Raw genomic sequence first — 24,003 nt, forward strand, 5'->3', positions numbered from 1 at the left:
CAGAGAAGTTTCTTTTTAGCTCTTCTGCCCATTTTTTGACTGGATTATTTTCTTTGTTTTTGTTGAGCCTCATCAGCTCTTTGTAGATTTTTGTGATCAGTCCTTCATCAGTAGTGTTGTGTGCAAAAATGTTCTTCCAGTTGGTGGGGTTTCTCTTTGTTTTTGTTATTGTCTCTTTTGCTGTGCAGAAGCTCTTTAATTTGATGTAGTCCCAGCTGTTTATCTTTGCCTTCACTATCACTGCTTTGGGTGATGTGTCTGTAAAGATGTCTTTGATGTGCATATTATGTAGTTTTTCTCCTATATTTCCTTCTATATATATTATGGTTTTAGGTCTTATGTCTAGTTCTTTAATCCATTTTGAGTTGGCTTTTGTGCATGGTGTTAGGTAGTAGTCAAGCTTCATTCTTTTTGCATGTAGTGACCCAGTTTTCCCAGCACCATTTATTGAGCAAACGTTCTTTGCTCCAATGCATATTCTTTGCTCCTCTGTCAAAGATTAGTTGACCACAAATCTGTGGATTTATTCTGGATTTTCTATTTGATTCCATTGGTCTGTGTGTCTGTTCTTGTTCCAATACCATGCAGTTTGATGATTATGGCTTTGTAGTATAGTTTGAAGTCTGGGAGTGTGAAGAGGCAAGGGTTACTTTAGATTGGTTGGTCATGAAAGGTCATTCTGTGGACATGACATTGAGGCGAAATCCCAGATGATAAGACAGAGCCAGCCATATAAATCTGAGGTCACAACAGCTGGACTAAGGTCCAAGGCAAAAACTTGATGTTTTCAAGGTGTAGAAAGCAGACCAGTCTGGCTACATGTGATGAGTGAGGAGAAGTGTGCCAGGATGTGAGGTAGACTGGACGACAGGGTTCATCTAGACTGTGCTTAGGATTGTGTTTTAAGTGCAGTGGGAGCCATTAGCAGGTCTCAATATCAATTTTTATAGGATTACTCTGGTCACATGATAGAGAGTAGATAGTTGGTGGAGGAAGGGAGAGAGTAGCGAGGATTTACGGTGGTGACCCATGTAAGCAAGCATGACACTTGGGTGCCTGGAGAGGTGGTAGAGGTGGAGGAGGTGGAGCTCGCTCACAGGCTTTGCCAGTGGATTGGCTAAAAGAGTTGAGAAGTGGTTACAGGGAAAGAGAGAGAGGAGGAAAGAGGAGGGGAGAGAGGACTTCAGATTGATGGTGCCCTCTTCACTCTTGAGGTATGAGTTAGGGCAATAATCTTATGTCTGTATGCTTCAATGTCCATTATAAAATGAAAAAAAAAGTTACCATTTTCACATGGTGGTTATGAATAAATAACTTCATGTATATGAAATGCTTTAAGTTTGGAACATATTGAGTTTGAGATGTTTATTACACCTCCAAGTCTAATATTGAATAAGCAGTTGGATATACAAGTGTAGAATTCAAGAGTGTGATCAAGGGGGTATATAAATTTGGGAGTTGTTTTCTTTATGTATCATCCATATGGCACAAACTTGCATGAGATCACCAAGGGAATGAGGGTAGAAAATGAAGAGATAAGGATTAAGAATTGAGTTGTGTCGGCATTAAGAGGCAGGAGATGTGTAGGAATTAGCAGAAGATGAACATGAGTCTTCAGAGAGGATGGCTACAGGGCAGGAGCATATGGAGCCCTGGTAACCAAGTGGAAAAGGCCCTGAGAAAAGGATGCACTATGTTCAAAGCTACTGATAGGGCAGATAAGTCTTACGTCCTTTCTCATGGAGAAGAGAGGCAGGAGTCAGCGCTGTGTGCTGGCGTAGAGGAGTTGTGGGAAAGAAGCTGTCAATAGCATCCTCAGAGGAAAAGGAAATGATGTCGTCCCCACCCTGCCCCCCTTCAGTTCTGTTTTCTCAAGAAAGAGCAATGAGTAGCGTGAAAGGTCACTTTGTCAGTGAACAGTAGAATACCTCTTGACCCTTTTGACAGTTATGTTAAATTGGTTCTAAATGACCTTCTAGGAGCTCCAAGAGATGAAATTTCTTTCCCCCTTTTTCATGTGGAACTTAGGATCTCTTGAATTCTTGAAATTTTGATTACGAATTCCAACAAACAATGCCCAGATTCCATAGCCTCTCTGCTAACACATTGCTCATTTGATTATAGAAGACTTTGGGCAACAAAACCAGGTCGGTTATTACACACAATCCCAGCCTTGGTAATTTTTTGCCAAATGGTCACCAGCTGTACTTCCTTCCTTCCTGGAAATGATATAAAGCCTCAAGGCTATTTTTGCTTCAAGGAGATTATGGCAGAACATATGGACTCTTCATTCTCCAGGAGCAGAAGAAAAGTCTTATCTTTGCTTAAGTGAGCCACTTGCTGAATGCCAGAGACTCAGGGCAACTGTGAATCCTTGTGACTTGGGGGTTGGGGAGCATTAAGGGGGAGCCACAGCATAGGGCAGCTGACCCTAGAGCAAATCTGATGCTTTTCCATTCTGTGAGTGGAATTTTGCCCCATTTGTCATGCTGAGTTGGCTTTGTTAATCCTATACAAATCCCTGTGTACATTAATATTTTACCTTGAACCAAGGCAATAGACTCCTAGGCTATTGGCATTCTGAGTGTGAATAGATATTTAGTGATGGATATTACAAATTTTCAGCAGTGTAAATATTCCTGTCTCAACCAGGACACATGTGAAAGCAAAACAGAAGTTTTAATAAATTATGAAAAAAAAAAGAGACTGTTAAATTCCCTTATTTAAAAGCATATTCATCTACAAGTCATTAGTTTAAAAACAGATTGGTCTATAAGTAAAACAATTTCCATTACAATTCTTTGAGCAACAAGAGAGGTTTTCTCTAGAAGACTAAATTAGTCACTTACTGCATTATTTCGGGGTAGATTATGCTCTGACTTACCATAGAATCCCCAAATTAATTTTTGTTATCATGGAAACTATAATAATTTCTAGCTAAGTAAGAAATTGAAAAGTTAACTTTATTGTTTGGATCCTGTGTCTACTGATGTTCTAAATTAAACAGGGTTGAGTTTGCCTTTTGGCATTTATTATTTTTTTTAATCAGACCAAGATTAGGTTTATTAACCTCAGGGCACAGGATCTATTTGTTTCTCTGGAGGGGTGAGCAAGGTTAGTGCATTAGAGGGAGGGGACATGGCTTAGCAGAGTTGCGGGTTGTGCCACTGGTACTTATTGACCCCTGAAAATTACTTCAATTTCTCTAAGCCTCTGTTTCTTCATCTCTATCCTGGGGAAAATAACCTGCATCCCAGAGTTATTGTGAAACGCAAGTAACACATGCTATGTAAAGTCCTTACTGTGCCTGCAGCCTAGGAGCATGGAATAAAGGCAGATAATAGCATTGCTCTGTGACCTCCAACCTGCAGCCTGGTCAATGTGAGAAAGGAAGCATGGTGGGTGAGCATCCTTGCTTCTCAAGAGTTTGCTGCACCCTTGTCTAAAACAGCTTATCCTCAACTAACCCTCCCTTTCTCGCAACTGAGGCATCAGGGTTGTGGATGAGGGATCATAGGAGGAGGTAGGGGTATAGCCCACCTGAAAAGTGGGAGCCACGCCTCTCAGCCACCACCAGCTGAGGCCACACCAGCATGAAGCAGCCAGAGCTCAGGTGGCTTGTCCCTGTGACAGAATGTTAGACTTCCTTGTAGCCTTGTCAACAGGCCAGAGATGTTAGAACTCATAGCTGGTCGTGCGTGCGTGTGTTTGTGTTTTAATCAACACCGATAGGGCATTCATATCGGGTCCCCTCCTTCTTTATTGGGCTCCTTTCACACTCAGAATTTCAACATTCCTTCCTCCTGTTCAACTCTCCCTTTCTTTGGGATTTCCAACAGGCCAGCTTATCCTGCTTCCATTTCCTCGGGAGCTGGTGGTGCCTGCTACTTGCCTACTTGATTAGATGTTTTGAATGCTATATCCATGTTGATTAAAGCATGCACACATGCACACACTACCAGTTACTAGTTCCAATATCTCTGGCTTGTTGACAAGGATATAAGCAAGTCTAACATTCTTTCAAAATGCAAAATCCTTTTTAGCTCTTCTGCCCATTTTATGACTGCCTATTTTATGCCCATTTTTGTTTTTGTTGAGTCTCATCAGCTCTTTGTAGATTTTTGTGATCAGTCCTTTATCATTAGTGTTGTGTGCAAAAGAAAAATACCGGATGGTCTCACTCATAGCAGGAATTTAGAAAAACCTAAATTAGGGACCAGGAAAAAAACTAATTATACTAATAAAAAAACTTATTATACTAATAAAGTAAAAATCAAAATCAACAAGCAACTATAAACCAGAGACACACTACGGGGGTGGGGAGGGGGGCAGAGGAGGAGGGATTAGGGTCAAAATAAGGGGGGTGGGAATTGTATGGGGAATGCAACCAAGATGAAAATGCGTACATTGTGCAAAAATGAAAAATGATTTAAAAATATATATAAAATAACATATTAAAAACTGCAAAATTCTTTTTCCCAAGAAGTTTGCATGAACTGGATGATTAAAGCAACATTTTTATGTTTGACATAAGAGAGCCTTGACATTTCGCTCTCTGTGTACCTTAAGGTCACCACCCTATGTAAACTTGTTACCCTGACCAAGTCAACGAAGAGTTTTGACTTCTGTTGCCCTCCCATTCCAATTAAACAAAACCAAGAGTGTAACCACTGCCTTTACACTTTCCTTAGAAATGTCCTCTTCTCCCCTTGTTCTCTGCCTCTTGGTGTCCCTTATAACAAGTGCCCGGCACTTTTTGTGCCATGGGATTTGGAAATTTGTTTCCTGACCATGAGGATCTGTAACTAATCTCTGGAATCTCTGTGTTTGAGATGGAAGAGGTTCCAATTGACACAGAATCGACCACTTATTGACTTAGAAGAAGAAAAATACAGAATGACAAAGACATGATCAGGATTTATAGTGTCTTGTTCCAATTGTCTCTAAGCTATACCTGTCGGGGAAGTCACCCTGGAAGAAACCTGTTGCCGGTGGAAGGGGCTCCTCTTCTGAATTGCACTGTCCTGGGTGGTCATTTCATTGTAAGGAAGCTGGCAGTTTTGTTTGCAGACTTTCTGGATTTCATTAGCAGTCTGGTGGTGACAACTAGTTTAGCAGTTTCCTCCTGTCATTGCTTACGGGGATGGTGCTGAATACTCGGAGGTGGCATGAGGCTCTGGGGATGACAGCAGCAGCTCCATCGGTGTGCCCTCACCCCGGCCCTCAATTGTCACAGCAGCAGGTCAGGCCTCAGGGAAAGAGAACATTGCTGATTAGTGTGCTTGGCACATTGGGCAGACTATAGGGGGAAAAGCCATAGCGTGATCTCCATTGATTTCCCAACAATTACATTCTCCACGCTTCCAACTTGCCCCTGTGCTTCTGCTTTATCTTCTGTTATAAAGAATCTCTTTTGGTCTTTCCCTTTAGGATTCTTGCAGGTTCCTTCTCGGTGCCTATTACTTCATTCCACCCCTGCACTTGAGCTTCACCTCTCTTTGCTTCACCCTTTCAATCCTCCAGAATAAAACCTTGGCTCTTATTTCCTGATGCCTTTATCTTCTCTTTCAACCGCTTATTGGAAAGAAAAGTAAGTCCTCAGAGCAAGTTGTATTTATTGATGAATCAAACTCTCTGGGCCTTAGTTTGTTTTCTCATCTGTAAAATGGGGGTAATTACAATTGTATTATTTACCTTATAAGGTTATTGTCAGGATGACAATAGCAAGATAGAACATAGAAAATGCTCAGAATAGTTGTGGGTTTCTGATTTTCATGGAATAAAGGCATCATCCTCCCCTCCTTCATTACCAGCATCTCTGGGAATTCACAGAATCTACAAGCAGGGGCCACTTGTACTTGCAATGTTAGGATCATTGGTAGGTCCTATGGCCCACAACCCATCTCTCTTCTGAAACTTATTTCCTGTAGGGCAAATTCCTCTTTTATCTTACATTCTGGATTTTCAAGGAATTTTTTTTTCCTTTTCCATAGAGTTTCACTACGCTCGTTTATTTATGGCATTAGATTCAACAGTGCAGTGTGAGGAATGTTAGTGCACTTATTCCTTATCAGTGTGCATTGAGACAGGGGTGGTAAACCCTCCTTCCCATATTTTACCTATGATGACTTTTCAGATCTTACAGAGTGCAAATTTTGCTTAAGATAACCTGCCAGTTGGAGGCAGATCTCACACTCAAACCCAAGTCTTCTGACTCCAAGTCCAGTATAATTTTTTCTATGTGGAGCCATTTTTTGAGTGTGGAGGAGTAAGGATATTTAATTCTCTATCTGGGCTTTTATCAAGAAGACAATAAATTTTAAGCTCTTAGAAGATAGATTTAGTTGTAATTCTCTGCATAAAGTACCTCTGAGGTACTTTAGGACCTTAGTGAGGACAATGGACTAAGGTCATAATATGGATGGGGCTTTGTCTAGGCTAGAAAGGTACTCCTAGGTTTGTACATGCAAGTGAACCCCATTCATTGAGGGGTACCATATTTACCCAAGAATTGTAGGTGGGTGGAGGAGACACAAAAAAGCTAGTCTTGCCCTCTGTCTAACAGTGGCTGTTCCTGAAAGAATCCCTTTTGAATCCACCCAGCCCAAAACCCAGGTAAATCTTTGTTTGTACTACTTGGGTAGAATAACAGTGGCACTGAGTTCGTCCACTCTTTTATTCATTCATTCATTCATTCTTCATCAGACATTCATGCAATGCCAGTTGTGAACCTGGTACCCGGTTAGTCACTGAGGTAACAGGGATGAAGGATCCTGGTGAATGGATCCTCCAACTTCCAGGTTCCTATTTGGGAGGTGGAGAAAGAGAAGGGGGAGGGAAGAAGTTGGGTGAGTCAGATGAAGAGGAAAGCATTCTGAATCCAGGGGAAGCAGATCTGCTTAAACCAAATTTACAAACCCTGCATTTCTGCCCGTGGTGTTATAAGCCTGTATACATTAATAAATACTGGGAGACATGTCACAGTGTCACTGCCCACAGACCCTCTGCATGATAGAGAGCGTATCAGTAGCCCAGCATGAACTTGCAAAGTCCTGGACTGTAAGGGAAGATAACTCCCTTTCCTCAAAGATCTCAAGATGATTTACTGATTCAACTGCATGTTTAGTTCCCTTCATATCTGGGTAGGAAGGCAGATGTTCAATAAGAATAGAACGTTGAATCAGCAAGGAACTTGGTAAAAGATCATTAAGACAACAGGCAAGAATAGGGGAGTTAGAACTTAGCTCTACCCCCATCTTTTAGATGAGCTCTAAATGTGAAATATGCACATGCACACACCACAAAGGAATATTATTCAGCCCCAGTGTTGCTGTTTGTGACAACATGAATGAACCTTGAGGGCACTAAGCTAAATAAGTCAGACAGAGAAGATAGATACTGTATGATCTCACTTATATGTGGAATCTAAAAAAAAAACACACACACATAGATACAGAGAACAGATTGGTTCCCTGGTTGCCTCTGGTTACCAGAGGTGATGGGTGGATGAAATGGGTTTAGGTAATCAAAGGTACAAGTTTCTAGTTATCAGATAAATTAGTCCTTATTTTAGAGTTAATGGAGATGTAATTAATTACAGCATGCTGACGATAGTTAATAATACTGTAATGTGTATTAGAAAGGTGCTAAAAGAGTAGATCTTAAAAATGGCTCAGAACATGAAAATAATTGTAACTCTGTGTGGTGATGGATGTTAACTAAATTTATTATGGTAATCATGTCACAGGATATGTGAATCGAATCATTATGTTGTACACCTGAAACAAATACAATGATACATGTTCATTGCATTTCGATTTAAAAACAGAAAACCTTCACCTGCTCTGCTTGCTTTACTTCTTCTTCTCTTCAGCAGACCTGGTTTTGATTAAACAAAAGAAGAAGAAGAAGAAGAAGAATATGGGAAAGGGAAAAAAAAAATAAACAACACACTTTTCAGAATCTTTTGCCCTAATTGTGACACTCACTGAGTAAGCTCACTGATGGCCTAACTCCATGCAAATAAATTGCCTGTGAACCTTCTCCTGAGCCCAGGTGTTGATAACAGCAAGTACACACCTCACACCCTTGCTTATTTGGTTTCAAAATCCAAAGCTGTTCTTTTGACTTTGTCACTAACACAGATACTGGCAAATGCCTGCCCTTTTATGGAAGTACGGGCCTCAAGCAGGGATGTCTCCTAGCCCCAAAATCTACAGCAAGAGCTCTCAGTGGGTTATTATGTTTCCAGTAAGCATTTTTAAATATCCCCGAAATGTCTTGATAATGGGCTTAGATAGTTTAATTTCCATTTAAGCCGTAGGCAGGGGTTGGTATGTTGGTTGAAGTTTTGTGGTGTTATAAGACACTCAAGAAATATGTGTGGCAAAGTATTCCAGGTATGTTTAAATTGTCAGTTATTGCTTATTCTGTTGTGTCTTCAAAGAATGTTTTTGTTAAGGAGGTCACAAGGATTTGGCTTACATCTTGACTGAAGAGAATAGTGGAAAACTACTTCCTCTAGATTTGAGAAGAAAGTAGTCACAGGAGTTTTTGCACTTTTAGCTGATAGCAAAGAGTCTTTCCGCCAGGGAAGGGAGAAAAAGGGAGGAACAGGCATGGGTGGGTGGGGGTGGTGGCAAGGGAGGAAGGGACTTCGCACCAGGCAGCAGGCAGACAGGCACTGGAGGGACCCATAAGGACAAGTTCTCATTTTGGCAGCTGGCTGGGGAAACTTAGTCAAAGGTCATTTGGGTCATCCAGAGATTTGAGAACAAACCATGACTACCAGTCATGACTCAGGGTAAGCTACAAACAAAGTAAATCTTTTGTCTAGGGAACAGTGCCATTCCACAGTGTTTTCACACACATGTATTAAATCCAAGCTTCTCAGCCCTCACTGCTGAGGAGAATGAGGGATGTCTTTTCTAAGGCCACTAACTCACGGTGGATGCAAATCTTCTCAGAGGTGAGCACTTGTAATCAAATTGGGAGGAGGACCCCATGATGGCAGTAGGTATAAAACTGTGAGGAATTAGTGAGGAAGGTACTGAATTGTACCTGGTTTAGAACTTTAAATTTCAATCAAAAATATCGCACTTTTATTGAGCACTTATTATGTAGCAGGTGTTAGGCTGTGTACTTGGAATAAATCATTCCTTTTATCCTTGCAATTCCTTTGAGTAGAAACATACTGTTTTTAAACTCAGTATTTCAGATGAGGGGAAAAAAGCATAAAGAGGTTATACACAATTAGTCACATAGAAGGTGGAGAAGTCAGATACAGGCAGAAAACTGGTGAGTCCTTGATCTTACCCCCATCCCCCACCTGCCTCTGAACACATTATCTGCTTGGCCCAACCTTCAGTGCAGGATTTAGTTATGCTGCTTGACTCTAGTTCTAATGGAGTTATACTTTTTTTAAAAAATTTATTATTTATGCATACAAGAACTGGGGTACAGGCCAGAGGTGTGGGGGGTGAGAGGATTCACCAGAGACAGAGTGGGGAACAGAACAGGCAGACTGACTGAAATACACTGCTGAGGGGAGCAGCGGGTGAGACAGGAGAGGTCTGCTGTACCATGTGGGTAGCTCCCTGGTCGGGGCTTGAGCTCGTGCTACAGTGGCTGCAGATAGCTTCATAGGTTGTGTCTTAACCCCTTGAGCCACCAGGGAGGGCCCTAATGGAGTTATACTTTTATAAAATTGTAGTAGCTTCATGATTATAATTCAGATCTTAGATTAACACATGTGTGTGGCATAGGAGACTGGTAACATGATAGATAAAGAAAGTGTATAAGCCAGGCAGCCCAGGAACTTAAGGTGAGGCTCGTCTCCAGCATCAGTAAGACTAATCATGAGGCTGAAAACTTTAACCATTCTGGGCCTCAGTTTTTTCATTTGCAGTTGGACAGAGAGACCCCACTGTCATCTGTGATAGGATACTCAAATTCTAGGAAAAGTTAACTGAAACTGCTACCTAAAGTTATGGAGGGGCATTCAGTGAAATGGATGCAAAGGTTCATGTTTCAATAACATGGATTTACTGTGTTTAAGCTAATTTTATTTCTAACTAGTGTAGTCAAAATAATTACGCAAAACATGGGCAAAACTAAAGTTGAATAGAAGGTGAAGATTTAAAGTGAAAAAGTAAAAATCTTATTTCTCTGTTTCTCCCCTGAACTTCCTCACCCCCACCCCTCTACTGAGATATAAGTACTGTTTTTTCCTTTTAGAAATCAGCTGTGCACATCCAGCTATGCAATACATTTTATATGAATTTATGAAAGACTTAGTTTCTTTAAATTATTTTAATTACAAAAGCAATATGTGACTTTGTAGAAATATGTGCACTTTGTAGAAAAAGTCTTCAAATAAAATGTCCTTCTAAGAAAAGCACAAGACTTTAAATTTATGCATATTGAATTTTATTTCCTTCCACTGAAAAATGAATAAGGCACTCTGCTGGGGAATATATTTGAATTGTGAAAATATAACAGCCAACATTATAGAAGCATCATAGTATTAAAATGAGCCTTCATTTTGTTTTAGTTCTTTTAGAAAATGACAACAAAAGACATTTAAGGCATTCTTGCTTAAAAGTACTTTCATGTGATTATTCAAGTTTTGAGGTCCCAAATACTTCTCCATTTCCTTCTAAATGAGTTTTGACTGTTAAGTGTTGTATTTTGAAAAAACCTCTGAAGGGCGTCCCCTGTATCTTTCCTTCTATTTGTTTTTCATATAGTTGATGGGATTTGGTCATATCATTTTGATTCTTTTGTTTTCAATAATGAATTTAAAGATAGAGAAGTATTAGGGGCTTTCCTAAATTGACCAAATCACCCCATCCTTTATCTTGTTTCTCTGCCTCACTGCAGATCAGCGACACTTCCTATAAAGACCAGTAAGTGAAACCATATGATTTTGAGCTGTATGATTTTGACTCCACTCTACATGATAGACAAAATGCACGTGACTGGGGTTAGTTTCCTTCACATTGCCCCAGTTTGTTGGTGCCTAAGGTACCCCTTTCCTGAGCTAGACTTAGCATTATCAATGATTCCATTCGTTTTTAACATCAGGAAATCAAATGTTAGTGAGGGAGACTGAATCCATGTCATGTGTCAGCATAGGTGAGGGCCAGTTGAAGATATTTTCAGTATTACCTAAAGGTTTTTTTTTGGAAGCCCCCCCCCCCAATAGAGGGTCCAGGTGCAGCCCATATCCTGCCCCAGAAAGGCCAGGGGGGCCTGTTGAAACATACATCTTTGGGCCCCATTCCTAGAGTTTCTGATGCAGTAGGTCTAGAGTGGGGTGCCAGAATTTGCCCGTTTCTGTTGATCTAAGGCACACACTTTGAGAATCACTGATCCGGCACATTCAGAAGCCATGAAAAGAGAAAAGTAGATGACCAGTTTGGCAGAATTAGTGTCCTGACTGGCTGTTTTATACACTGCATTTCAGCTACTGAAGGCAAGGAGAGATAGCTCATGCTTCAGTGAAGTATGTGGAATGTGTATACCCATTTTATTTGTTCATTGGGGTGATGAACCTTTAAGCACTCAACACAAAATTATGTCCACATGTGCTTTGAATTGTGTTTCTTCTGTTATTGTTTTGTTTTTCAGATTTTAAAAAAGATGAGTATGATTAGTTAGTTATATTCTTCCCATTTAACCACTTTCCACATTTCACTTTTAAAATGAAATCATCCTTCTCGCAGTTAACTAATGGAAAGTTGTTCAACTTGCCAAGCAAGGTTCCACTGTCCCTGAAATAAATTTTCCGAAGAACTGGAAACTCTGTGCAGCTTTTATACAAGAAGCAGAATGGAAATGTTCATATTTATGTTACTCTGAGGCATATTTTCCATGGTTTGATATATAAATAATAGCCATCCATTGTATCTGAAGACTTTCATTTGACTCTCTAAGTTGAACAATTCCCTTTGGGATTTATTTTCATCTTACTTTTAACCTCCTTAAATATTATTTAAAATTGCTTTTTGGGGGCATGCTTGGTGGTGCAAGGGGTTAAGACACAGCACTATGAAACTATCCACAGCCACTACAGCATGAGTTCGATCCCTGGCCAGGGAGGTGACCCATGTGGCACAGCAGACCTCTCCTGTCTCACCTGCTGCTCCCCTCAGCAGTGTATTTCAGTCAGTCCACCTGTTCTGCTCCCCGCTCTGTCTCTGGTGAATCCTCTCACCCCCGCCATACCTATGACCTGTACCTCAGTTCTTGTATGCATAAATAAATAAATCTTTTTTAAAAATTAAAAAATAAAATTGCTTTGTTTACAACTATTTAAAATAATTGATATCGGGCCTCCCCGGTGGCGCAGCGGTTGAGCGCTGGGTTGCGAAGCTGCGCGCGGCCTCTGCGGCGCCGGTTCGATCCCCGGCTGCTCCCCGGCCACCAGAGGAGGGTCCCACATGGCGCGCAGACCTCTCCTGCCGCCCGCTGCTCCCCTCAGCAGTGTACTTCGGTCCTTCTGCCTGCTCTGCTCCCCGCTCTGGCTCTGGTGAATTCTCTCGCCCTCCCGCGCTTCTGACTATACCCAGTGCATGTATAAACAAAACAAAACAAAAGAAACCAGCAAACAAATAAATAAAGCATGCCTCTATTAAAAAAAAAAAAAAAAAAAAAATTTTAAAATTTTAAAATAATTGATATCATGATCATATCACCTAACATTAATGAGTCGTCACGTATTAACCATTGTGAAGAGATTGCAGGTTGGGGCCTCCCCTGGTGGTGCAGCGATTGAGCTCTGGGCTGCGAAGCTGCCCAAAGCCTCTGCAGTGCCAGTTCAATCCCCGGCCACCGGCGAGGGTCCCACATGGTGCGCTGACCTCTCCGGCAGCCCCCACTGCTCCCCTCAGCAGTGTACTTCGGTCCTTCTGCCTGCTCTGCTTCCCGCTCTGTCTCTGGTGAATTCTCTCACCCTCCTGCGCTTCTGACTGTACCCAGTGCTTGTATAAATAAATCTTTAAAAAAAAAAAAAAAGAGATGGCAGGTTGCTCTCACTTAATGATCACAACCACCCAGTGAGGAAAGTCATTTTCTCTGTTTTACAGATGCTTAAACTGAGTATGATGAGGGAGTAATCACTTGCCCATGGCTCCTGGCTAATAGGTGTCAGAACAGGAACTCAGATCCACATATGGATAATTCCAAAACCTAAATGCTTTCCCATCTTTATCGAAACATGAAATTTCTGTGCTTGGTACCATTAAATATTGGTCTTGCCCCCAAGAGCTTTTCATCTAAAATATTCAACCTTAATGACTAATAGTATAGACATAATAGCTGAGCAAGTATTGAAAATATATAAATTGAATATTAATTTGTGAATATTTACCTTACACAGAAAAAAAGTTGTATGAAAGGAAAGTCATGTTTATGTGGAACACAGTGAAGGGTATGTAATTTATCTCTCCCTTATAGTTAGGGTGGACTTCAGGGAAGAATAAATTAGGACTTCCCTAAAGCCGAAATGTGAGGTCTGGATAAAAAGTAGGTTGAAAGGACTTGTTGGCCATGGGATTTGGTCCCACAGAAGATTTCACTGCAGGAGTTGAATAAATTTTCCAGGGGGTATAGGCTTCTGCATAGTCCCATAGAATGTTCTGTTATGATAGAAATGTTCTACAACTATGTTATTCAATATGTGGCCAGTGAACACTTGAAAAATGGCTAGTGCTGCTGAGGAACTGAATTTTTAATTTGAATTAATTGAGATTTAAGTCGCCATATATGGCTAGTGTCTATTGTATTGGACAACATAGGGATAATAGAGGAAACAAAAGGTGAGGCAGAAATGGAGGTTGACAGCAGTGGACCTAGTCTTGTTTTGTGTAGAAAGAAGCCCTTGTCAGCCCTCTGGAAGGACACGTTTCAGCAGTAGAAGGAAGCTAAGGGACAACTGGAGAAAGTGTGGGATTTCAGACATGAAATGACCAGGACAGACTCAGACTCTGGGGAGTGGGGGAAAGGAATAAATTGAGACTTAGTGATGGGAAACATGGCAGCATTTGGCCATTGAATGACTGTGGGTTCAAGTACAGTGAGGCTGGCAGCTACTTCAAGCCTTCCAGCCTGGTGATGGCACAACTGCACCCTTCTGCAGTGTCTAATTTGTGTTGGCATAGAGACATCTAGTTTGGGATGTCTTCTACACCAAGTGTGTATCCCAAGGCCACATTAGAGAAGCAGGTAAGTAGATGGATAAAAAGATTTAGCATTTTTATAGAGACTAGTCTTTGTGCACAGATCATATTCAGAGTTTTGTTTTAAAAATATTAGGAATGTCAGTGTGACAGGAGTGGGGTGAGCAAGGCAGAGTATGACAGGAAGTAAAATTGCAAAAGTAGCCTTGTCCATTATGGGGTTACCAGGAGCTAAACAGCCATGTATATTTTGGGGTTTACATTCTAAGTGTGATGGGAGGCCTTTGAAAAGTTTGGGGAAAGGGTTATTGAACTTTAAAATGACCACTCTAAATATAGCATAGTGAGCTTTAGTGAAAGAGTAAGAGCAGTAACCAAGAGCTGAGTTAGGTTACACCAGTGTTCCAGATGAAGGGCAGTAATGGCTTGGACCAGGGTAGCAATGGTGGATGTGGAGACAGCTGGCAATCTGAGATATTTTCTAGGCAAAATCAATGGGATATTTGTTGGGTGAGATTTATGCTTTGAGAGACAGAGAAGAGCTAGTATTGATTCCAAGCTTTTGTCCTAAGCAGTTGAATGGCATTTATTGAGAATGGCACTTAAGGAGTACCAGGTTACAACCAGAATCAAGAATTCCCTTTTGAACATTCTGAGCTAAAGATGCCTTTTGCCAGCACCTTACTGGGGTTGTCAGATAGGCAGGGAAACATGTGATCCTGAAATTGTCCCATGATTTGATGAGTTGTGATTTATTTAGGGAAGGGAGGAGTCAGAAGAGAAAGAGAAATGGAGTAACAAGGGTTTTCAAGAGTAGGACAGAGATTTTAAGACATGGGAAGTCACAGGATCCTCTTTGGGAATGAAGATATTGGCCCAGGGGAGGAACACGCCATTCTAGTTATGCTGTCATTGAAACAAACAGGTGATTTTTGAAGGCACCAGTAGTGAGGTGGCAGTAACTTGGAGAAAGACCACTGGGAGGCTTTGGTGTAGACCTCAAGGAAGGGAGAAGGAGGAGATCAAGTGTGACAGGGAGAGCTGCAGGGTTGGCAGGGTGCCAGTGTGGCATCGGAGAAGTCAAGCTACAGCGTGACTTGTCACAGTGTAAGTTAGTTGGTGCCTGCTCCATGTGCATGAAGGCATTTTTGGGTTATTTAATCAAATTTTTATGCCTCAGGGTTGAATAACATAGTGGGAAGTGTTGACTTAAATTGTTTTTTCAAGCAAGCATAAATGTCAGAGTTTTAGAGAATTGTGTGCTGCAAAAATGGATTCGTTTATTTTAGAAGAGGACATTTTTTCTACTTTTTCTCATTTGCCTATAAGTATTTGTCACACACAATCACCTTGCCTGCTTTTATAAAGGTAGGATTTTCATTTACAGGAAAATACATGTTTCATGTTTTTCCCATTAAAATGATCAGGGTTGATATATTTGGTATTCATTCCTAGTCTGTTTAGACTTTTAACCATTAGAATGTTTACTATTTAAAACAGCACTCAAAGTCTTCTGTTATAGTTACTGACGTGTGGTATACTAAGAAGGCAATAGATGGAGTTGTGGAGAACTCAATGATTGTTCCAGAAAGAAGTCATTTGTTTTCCCATTTTCCTCCTCTTTTGTGGTTCACTGAGCCTCTCAACTCACAAAAAAGAGACATGAATGAAAGTGAATTAAGTCAAACAGACATAACTTTTATCTGATAAAACACTTGGAATAGAGGGTTCACATACTGTTTATGGATAAACCTTAGGTAACATTGATTCACCAGTCCATCCTATTTCTGAACCTATATAAGTAATTAATAGTTGCTTAATAGGTGAAATTAGAATCCCTTCCATGAGTCCTGTGTCTAGAGGAGGATTCCCTTCTTATTAGCTAGTGTTTTTTTTTTTTTCCTTCTTGCATTGATATTCCCATTGTCAAAGATCTCAGGGTATTAGTCAGTCTTGTCCTCCTTTGTCTCATTATAATCACTCCTGTGACTGGATTACAGTTCTGTTTTGCGGGTTGGCGGTGGGAAGAGGACTTCCTTCTGACACTCGTGCTCAAACAGCTGTTCTCTTTCTCCAAAAACCCCAGGTTCTCCAACCCCCAGCTGATTTCTTCCTGCTGATAAGCCAGACTATGCCAAAGTCCCTGCTAGACCAAGTTCAGCCTATGACAGTGCGAATGACAATGATGCCTTTTTCTCCCCCCAAGTTTTCCCCATCTTGGACTTTTATTCTCATTCATAATCAGTGAAGACCTTATTTTGTCATCTTGATTCTCTTCCCCTTTAATCCATTTTTTCCCTACCAGACTCGCAATGCTTGCACTGAGTATTCTTCTAGCATTATTTACTTGCTTGACCTTTGAGTTCTTTTCTTTCACCTCTATTAGGATCTCCAAACTGAGGTTATGGAAGGTCAGAGTTAAAAAATGATACTGAATGACTGCTTTTTATCAGACAACCAAACCCCATGCTTTGTGATTATTTGCAGTTTCACCCAGTCTGCAGTGACCCTTGCCACACATTTGCTTCACTATTTTCATTTCAAGGTTTAGAGGCCCTGGTGATAGTGAGGAACTATAAATAAGAACAACTCTGAGAGTGATAGGATGAGCTTAGATGATACTTAAAATTTTTTTTGGCCTTTCTCCTGGTTTAGAATTCCACAAGATCTATTAGAGTAGCTTATTTCTCTGGACTCAAGATACCAGTGATCTGGGGCTCCTTAAGTCACTTGCAGAAGGGACTCATGGTGTTCAAGGTGTCCATCAACTTGCTGCTTGTTGCTAATAAAAGGTAACCCTTACCTTTCATTATAATGCTCGCAGTCAAGAGGGGGTAAAGTGAGAACTAACAATGATATGTCACAGGCACATTTAATTGCACCTAGGGAGGTCAGCATTACATGAGTAGTAACATAAAATGGCTAAGTTCTCTATCTCCCTTTTGTTTGACAATTTCTGTTGTCATTTAACAGATTTTCTTTATGGAAGGTGAGCTTATGCTTCCTATGGATAAATGAATGCTTTGCAACTAATGGTTGGTATGTTGGAATTTAAGCATATTAGTTAATTTCCCTAAAATAACTTACTGGTGAATGTTTCCGATCCATAAAGAGGTTTTGAAACATTCCCTTCAAAATGATTAATAAGTATATGTAGTCATGCTGGTACCTTATTCTGAAATTTTCATGATCTAAATGTTGATGCAATCTCCTTTAATAAGGAACATATATGTAATATATACATATATATGTTACCAAATATATTCTTAAGGAGTAATATAAATCTTCCTTGACTTACAGTGGGGTTATTTCCTGATGAACCCATGCCAAGTTCAGAATATTGTAAATTGAGAATGTATTTGATATACCTAACCTACTGAACATGGTGTAGCCTAGCCTACCTGAGACGTGTTCCAAGCACTTATATTAGCCTACAGCTGGGCAAAATCATATAACACAAAGCCTCTTTCATAATAATGTTGAATATTATAATGTAGTTGAATTCTCATGTAATAAATTTAATTCTGTACCAAAGGTGAAAACTGAAAATCTGAACGTATTTTTGGTTTACCCCCACCATCATGTCTGCTCACTGCCATCGCCTAGTACCATGTGAGAGTATTCCACCATGTATCATTAGCCAGAAAAAGATGAAAAGTATGGTTTCCATTGTATCATCTATTGCTTTTGCACCCGCACAAAGTTAAAAAATTTTAAGTTGGACCATCGTAACTTGGAAACTGTCTATATATTCATCATGGAGTAATCCTGTTTAATCCTTGTTTGAGTGGGCTTCCCCAGTGGCGCAGTAGGTTGAGCGCAGCACTGTGAAGCTGTCCTCAGCCTTCTGCAGCACAGGTTCAATCCCTGGCTGGCCAGGGAGAAACCCACATGGTGCAGCAGACCTCTCCTGCAGTGTCTTCAGTCCGTCTGCCTGTTCTGCTCCCTGCTGTCTCTGATGAAATCTCTCACCCTCTCGCACCTCTGGCCTGTACCCCAGTACTTGTATAAATAAATAAATTAAAAAAAATAATAACCCTTGTTTGACCTCCAAAGATGTCCTTTGGAAAGGTCATTAATATTTCCTTATAAACAGCATCCTAGGCCTTGGATCTTATATAGACACTTAGATAGACACTTGTATGCCACAGGAACTGTTGGGTGTCCACGTTAGTGATCCTGTTCACTACCCAGAGCATTGGTCCTTACATCTAATTCATCTTGCTCTTCTTTGCCTCCTTTTTCCATGTGTGGTTTTAGAAGATAAACTACAATCAAGTTAAGAGTTCTCCTTGGATGTTGGATGAGGTATGGGGACATACATCTGAGAAGGTGTGGAACTGTTCTCCCCAATCATATACAGTGTTGTAAACCTACTTCCATAGAGAACAAAAAGAGTCAAGACTTTTCCATGAGGCTACGCCACCCCTTACAGAAAGAAAACCAGAGATTTACACTTTCACCTTTCTCTTAATTCCTAGTCTGTGCTAATCCTTTAGGATCTGTATCCACCTCACACACACTCTGACATTCTGCTTGTTCCAGTGACCAGAGAAAACTATGGCAGTTCTGCCTGCACCTGCCTGCTTCCGGGCCAGATAGTAAAAATGGTAAAAGAATGAAATGGTCAGATCCCAAGCCTTTCCATTTCTTTGCTTATAAATGAATACCAGTGATCTACAAGTGAAAGAATGTAGCTAAGTAGTGTCATTTGGGATCTTCTGAAGTAGTACGGAAACTCTGCATTCTTCAGACCCACTTGTGGCATGCCAGCACATTCCTCTCCGATGAGGTGCAGGAGTACTGGTGGCTGAGCAGGGCGGGGAGCTGCTGTTTAAAAATACATTTAATTATATTCCTTCTCTGCAGTAATATTGATACCATTTTTAGCTCATTACAAATACTGTGATTTTCATTTAAATCACGTCCATTATCTTATTGACCTAGTTTTTATTTTGTAATCAAAATGTTCTATTTCTAGATAGCTTAGCCCAAAATCTTTTTTTTTTTTTTTTTTTGAAAGGTTATGGACCTTTTGTGAAGGTTCCCCCCCCCCCCTCTGTATATGGATGGGCTGCCTCTGTGTTCACTATATTATGGAAGATGGTTTTATATTGTTCTCTTGGCGAGCATGGCTGTTCTGTTTAATCTGGCAGCATGCCACAGGACCTCACAGCTGGCGACGTCTTTTTTTTTTTTTTATGAATGAATGGTGGGAGTGTTGGGAAATTCTGTTTCTAGTCAAAGTGAAAGGTGAAGGTCCTGATTCTCTTTTTTTCCTTCCTTCTTTGCTCTTTCTCTTCCCTCCCCCTCTATTCATGCTTCCCTTCGTTCTGCCTGGGCCTCTCTTGTACCCTCTGACCCTCCTACACAGTTGTGCTCATTCATGCTCTCTTGTGTGCTCCTTGAAATTCGCAGGAGCCTATTGTTTTAGGCCTTTGCCTTCTCTTTGTTTCTTCTCTTCCTGTTTTCTTCCTTTTCTCTTCTTTGCCTTGTTATCAACAACCTAGGCCCATTTCTTCATTTCTGTGCTCTGCCAGGAAGCTTACTCTGGGGAGAACCCCGCTGGAGACCTTACGGGGTTTGGTTCCATCTGCTCACCTTTCATCAGTGTCTCACCAGCACCTAGAGACCCCTGAGGAACTTTCTGCTTTGCTCTCAAGGACTTATTTCAGTATTATTGCTCACCATTCTCCTTGACACTTGAAGGTAGCTTGCTCATTTCTTCAGATAATAGATAGTCAGAGAATTTTAAGATTTACAGTGATCAGCCATCATGTTTTACAGGTGGGAAGTAGAAGACCTGAGAATGATTTCCCCAGAGATTCTAAAGTAGTGATAGAAACTAGTCAACTACCCCCTCTCATGACTCCCATTTGGGAGTTCTCATCCAACCACCCTCTTTCATAGCCACGAGGTCACATGTGTGATACTTTTAGCCTTCATGTCTTAGTCACCATTAGCCTTCTCAAATACTGTTTGTCTTGGATGTATTTTAGACTGAATCTTAAGTTTGTTGCTTTCTTGTTAAAAGAAGACATAATAGATGATGTGGCAGGAGTCTCTCTGGGTTGTTGGGGGGTTTTCTCAGGAATGATATTTTGCTTCCGGTTCTTTCTGTTGATGTATTCATTCCTAAGAACCGGTAGATGACTATGACATAAAATATTCAACTGTGTACTCCTTCCTGCCTATCTGGAGTCTCCCTGTTAGTCAGGAAACCACATTTAAAGCTGTGTCCTGAACTCTGCCCAGCATGTCAGTTTGGCCAGGAAGGCTAGGGAATTCCTACTGGGAGCAGCCACTGGAGACTACGGGAATAACTGGAAGTCAGATAAGAGCTTAGCAGGGGAGATAGCAGCACTGGGTACTAAATTTCAGCTCACTGGGATGGTCTCTTTGTTTTTTAAATTCTTTCTGTGGTTGAAGTCAGGCAAAACCCAGGAGGCCAACTCCTAGGCCAGTGAGCCTTTACTTTTATGATCCAACAACAATTTCTTTTGTTAATTGAAGAGCATTCAACATAGGATTGTCAGCTTTTGTCTTGAGAAGTATGAATGTTAAAAACAACAATAGCGTCTCTGTTGCTGACCAAATCACACATGTAATAATTACAGTTAAGAAAACACAAAAAATGAAAACTATGATTGATACTTATTCAAATATTATGGTATGGGAAATAGCTACTTATTAAATCAAGGAGGGTATGCATTTGGATTTCTCTTGTACATAGGACATTTAAAAGAAAAAGAAAAACAAAAGAAAGAAAAAAGAAACATATTGGGCCCAGAGATGGTAACTAAAACTACTGGATCAGAAACTGGACAAACTAGAAAAGAATAGAGAATAAGAACAAGGTAGAAATAAAGCCAGGGGTCCCTTGAGATAATTGCTAATACATAATTGCTAATACATAAATACATTTTAAAACAGTAGTAGTAAAATTGCCACATAATGTTGTAGTCCTTTCATAAAAGCTATTTCAACACCAGAAATAGGAGGAATACTCTCTCTGCATAAAGGACAGTCTTCCATACGATCCCTTTGAGAAACAACTGTTTTCCAGTGGAAGTCAATGCCAAATTGACTGGTATTGAGGATGCCTTTTACAGGAATGCAGCATTCCATCTAATCTATAGCGGTGTCAACACCTGTGTGTGATCATTTTTCAATTTCCTTACTTAACGTACAGTCATAAATTACAATTAATATTGGCCACTAAAATAGTTTATGGTGAAGTATTCCAGGTACATTAACAACTGAGGCAAATGAATCCACTTACCCCCTATCTGTAGTTTAATGAGTAACTGAAACATCATCAGCTAAAATTTTCTTCCTGTAAGTAATACTATCAGTATATGTATTACAGGTGTTTCCTCACTGCTCTGTTCTTTCCATCTCTTTAAGCACAGCCTTTCTTGATGATTCCTTTCTCCAAGCTCCCCATGGGAATGTTCTTACCTTTCACTTTCAATTGTCATACTCATTTCTTACTGTTGTCATTTGTTAGGAATCTGACCAAGGAATCAGACACAGCCCTGGCCAGGCATGTCCTACACACCAGCGGGGTAGAGGAAGAGCAAAGTCAGGCCATTTGGGTGCTTGGAGCAGGGCCACCTCAGGCTGGCTGCGTGATTCTGGGAGGCTCAGTTTATGTACCCATGAGTTAGGGATGCCTTGCTCACAGGGTTCTTGGGAGGGCTCAAGGTCTTGAGTTAGAAACTGGGCAAGGAAGCAAATGAAATTTGGGAACCAGGAGTCCATTTTATCTCTGGCTCTCTGTAATATAGGAAGGAGGAGTTTGGGATTGCAGTTCCACAGTGCTGTGGCTGTTGCCCTCAGCCCCTTATACATCAGGCCTGCAGAGAAAGTACTAACGTTTGTTCCATTTACTGGGGTCACCCATCTACCTGGAGCTGTGCCCAGCTGCTGCAGGACTGAGGGAATCAATGTCCAGAATGTCCAGGGATCTGTGATGCATTTGAGGTGCATCAGGTTTGGAACTCAGTCTTGCAGTTCTTGAGAGAGCCACCATCTCCCCTGATGGCATCCATTTTTTATCAGGTTTTGTTTTGTTTTAATTTTGTATGGGTCTTTTTTTGGATGTGTGTGGGGGGTGGGAAATGATGTGTGACTCTTTCACAAGCCTTCCTTTACCAGGACCATAAATAATCAACTGACGAATCTCTGTCCCTGTTTTCATTCTAAAGCAAACATTTTTGGGGGGATGCTCTATTTGGTGCTTTGGGAAAACAAAGATGGATGAATGTGCCCTCTTCTATAACCTTTTGTTGGGGGGAGTGCATGTGGTAGTAATCATGAAGTAGAACATAAAACCTAAAAACAAACAAACCAAAGGTCAGGGCGCCTAGCTGTTAACATGCTGGCTGACTCTGAACTCTGGAAATTGAGTTTGGAAGCAACCTGTGCTGCAGACTCACCTGGGACTTCTCTGCATAACAACACACTGTGGCAGAACTTAGGTGGCCTGGTGTCATCCCTGGGCTTGGGGGGTGCGGGAGGCTGTGAAGAAATGGAGAAGTGAGCCAGGCCCTCTAGCAGTCCCTGGTTAGTCTCACTCCTTTGTCCCAGGGTCCCTGCAAATCTAATTTCCAAGACTTAAGTGATACCCTAAATGCCTCTTTGTACACTGCTATGTTCTTATGGTGCTGTATTCTCAAATCACCCTATTTTATCCTCATAGAAACATGGGAAATAGACTTTGTTTTTACTTTACCCATATTGTCATGGGGGAAAACAAGACTCCACTAAGAAGCTAGACAGGAAACAATGTGCTGGGGACATAAACCCAGGCAGTTGGCAGTTGACCATCTACTTCCCTGGAGGAGGTACATTTGTCCCATCAATTATATATAGCAAATATAATTTTGCTAATAAAGTTCCTTCTGTTTGCAAATGCGGGAGAAAATTCTTTGCAATGCTGGCGAGGGGCAGGGGATGGTGGCCCTAGAAAGTTTGTGGGGGCAGGAGCCCCAGGGCCTGTGACTGTCCAGGTCTGCAGCAGTTCTGCCTAGAAGACAAGTCCACCCTGACATTGCCATTTAGTTAGATGAGATCCAGGTACAATTTTTCACCAGTGATTTTTCAGTGGCTCACATTAGACTTGAAATTCAAGCGTATGCCTCCGGCCCTTTTAGCTGCAGAATTATTTGACTATTAAAATCTGAATTTCTGTGGGCAGACATTGATTGCTCAGGGAAACTGATCAATTACACACTATTCAGATATCTTTTTAGTTGTCTGAAGGGTCTTTTCCCCTATGAACTCGATCAGCAAGTTCCTTTCTAATAAATTGTGGGAATATGGTAGATTGAGAGGTAGAGTTGATTTAAGTCAAAATACTGGAGTTCTAGGCATATCACTTTTTTTGCATCTCAGTTTCCTCATCTGTCATGCAAATTGCAGTGATGATACTGTACATGGGGTGCATTTCGAAATGAGCTATAAATAGAAAAGTGTGATTCAGAACCTATCTCTTGGTCTATGTACATTTGTGTATTTATCTAGGATAAATACACATTTTCTTGTCCTGATATAGTAGATTAAAATAATATGGAATAAAAAGTCTCTTTCATATCTACTCCTTGATTCATATCATGGATTCTTAGGGATTTATTTGATGCCTGTGTTATTCCTAAGTTCAAAAGTCTGCCATATTTTGTGTGATTTGGTTTGCTTGATGGTTAGAAAAGAATTCTGACTGACTGCTAACAGCAGACCACTGAGATTGATCCTTGGGGCAACTTAGTCCAGACACTCCTTTTTTTGTGAAGATGGCTCCCTTCCTCCTCAGGCCAGCCTT

At 40.8% G+C, this 24,003-nt stretch overlaps 1 protein-coding gene and 1 long non-coding RNA gene across 12 annotated transcripts in view; one reads left to right on the plus strand and one right to left on the minus strand.

Moving 5' to 3' along the window:
- SAMD4A (sterile alpha motif domain containing 4A) overlaps positions 1-24,003 on the plus strand; it is a 204,355-nt gene that overhangs the window by 63,046 nt on the left and 117,306 nt on the right. The window lies entirely within an intron of this gene.
- The window catches only part of LOC119239110 (uncharacterized), a 43,739-nt gene continuing 24,642 nt past the window's right edge, over positions 4,907-24,003 (minus strand). For 5 of the 10 annotated variants that reach the window (XR_008550065.1, XR_005123750.2, XR_008550064.1 and 2 more), the window contains 3 exons: positions 22,622-22,703; positions 7,840-7,878; positions 4,907-5,658 (listed from right to left, as the gene is read on the minus strand). This is a non-coding gene — a long non-coding RNA (uncharacterized LOC119239110). Of the gene's footprint in view, positions 5,659-6,738; positions 6,805-7,839; positions 7,879-18,820; positions 19,011-22,621; positions 22,704-24,003 lie in introns of those variants that run through there. The other 5 variants (XR_008550055.1, XR_008550062.1, XR_008550057.1 and 2 more) reach the window with 5 other exon arrangements.

Source organism: Talpa occidentalis, unplaced genomic scaffold, assembly GCF_014898055.3.
Source record: "Talpa occidentalis isolate TD23 unplaced genomic scaffold, MPIMG_talOcc4v2.1 talOcc4.11, whole genome shotgun sequence".
Lineage (NCBI taxonomy): Eukaryota > Metazoa > Chordata > Mammalia > Eulipotyphla > Talpidae > Talpa > Talpa occidentalis.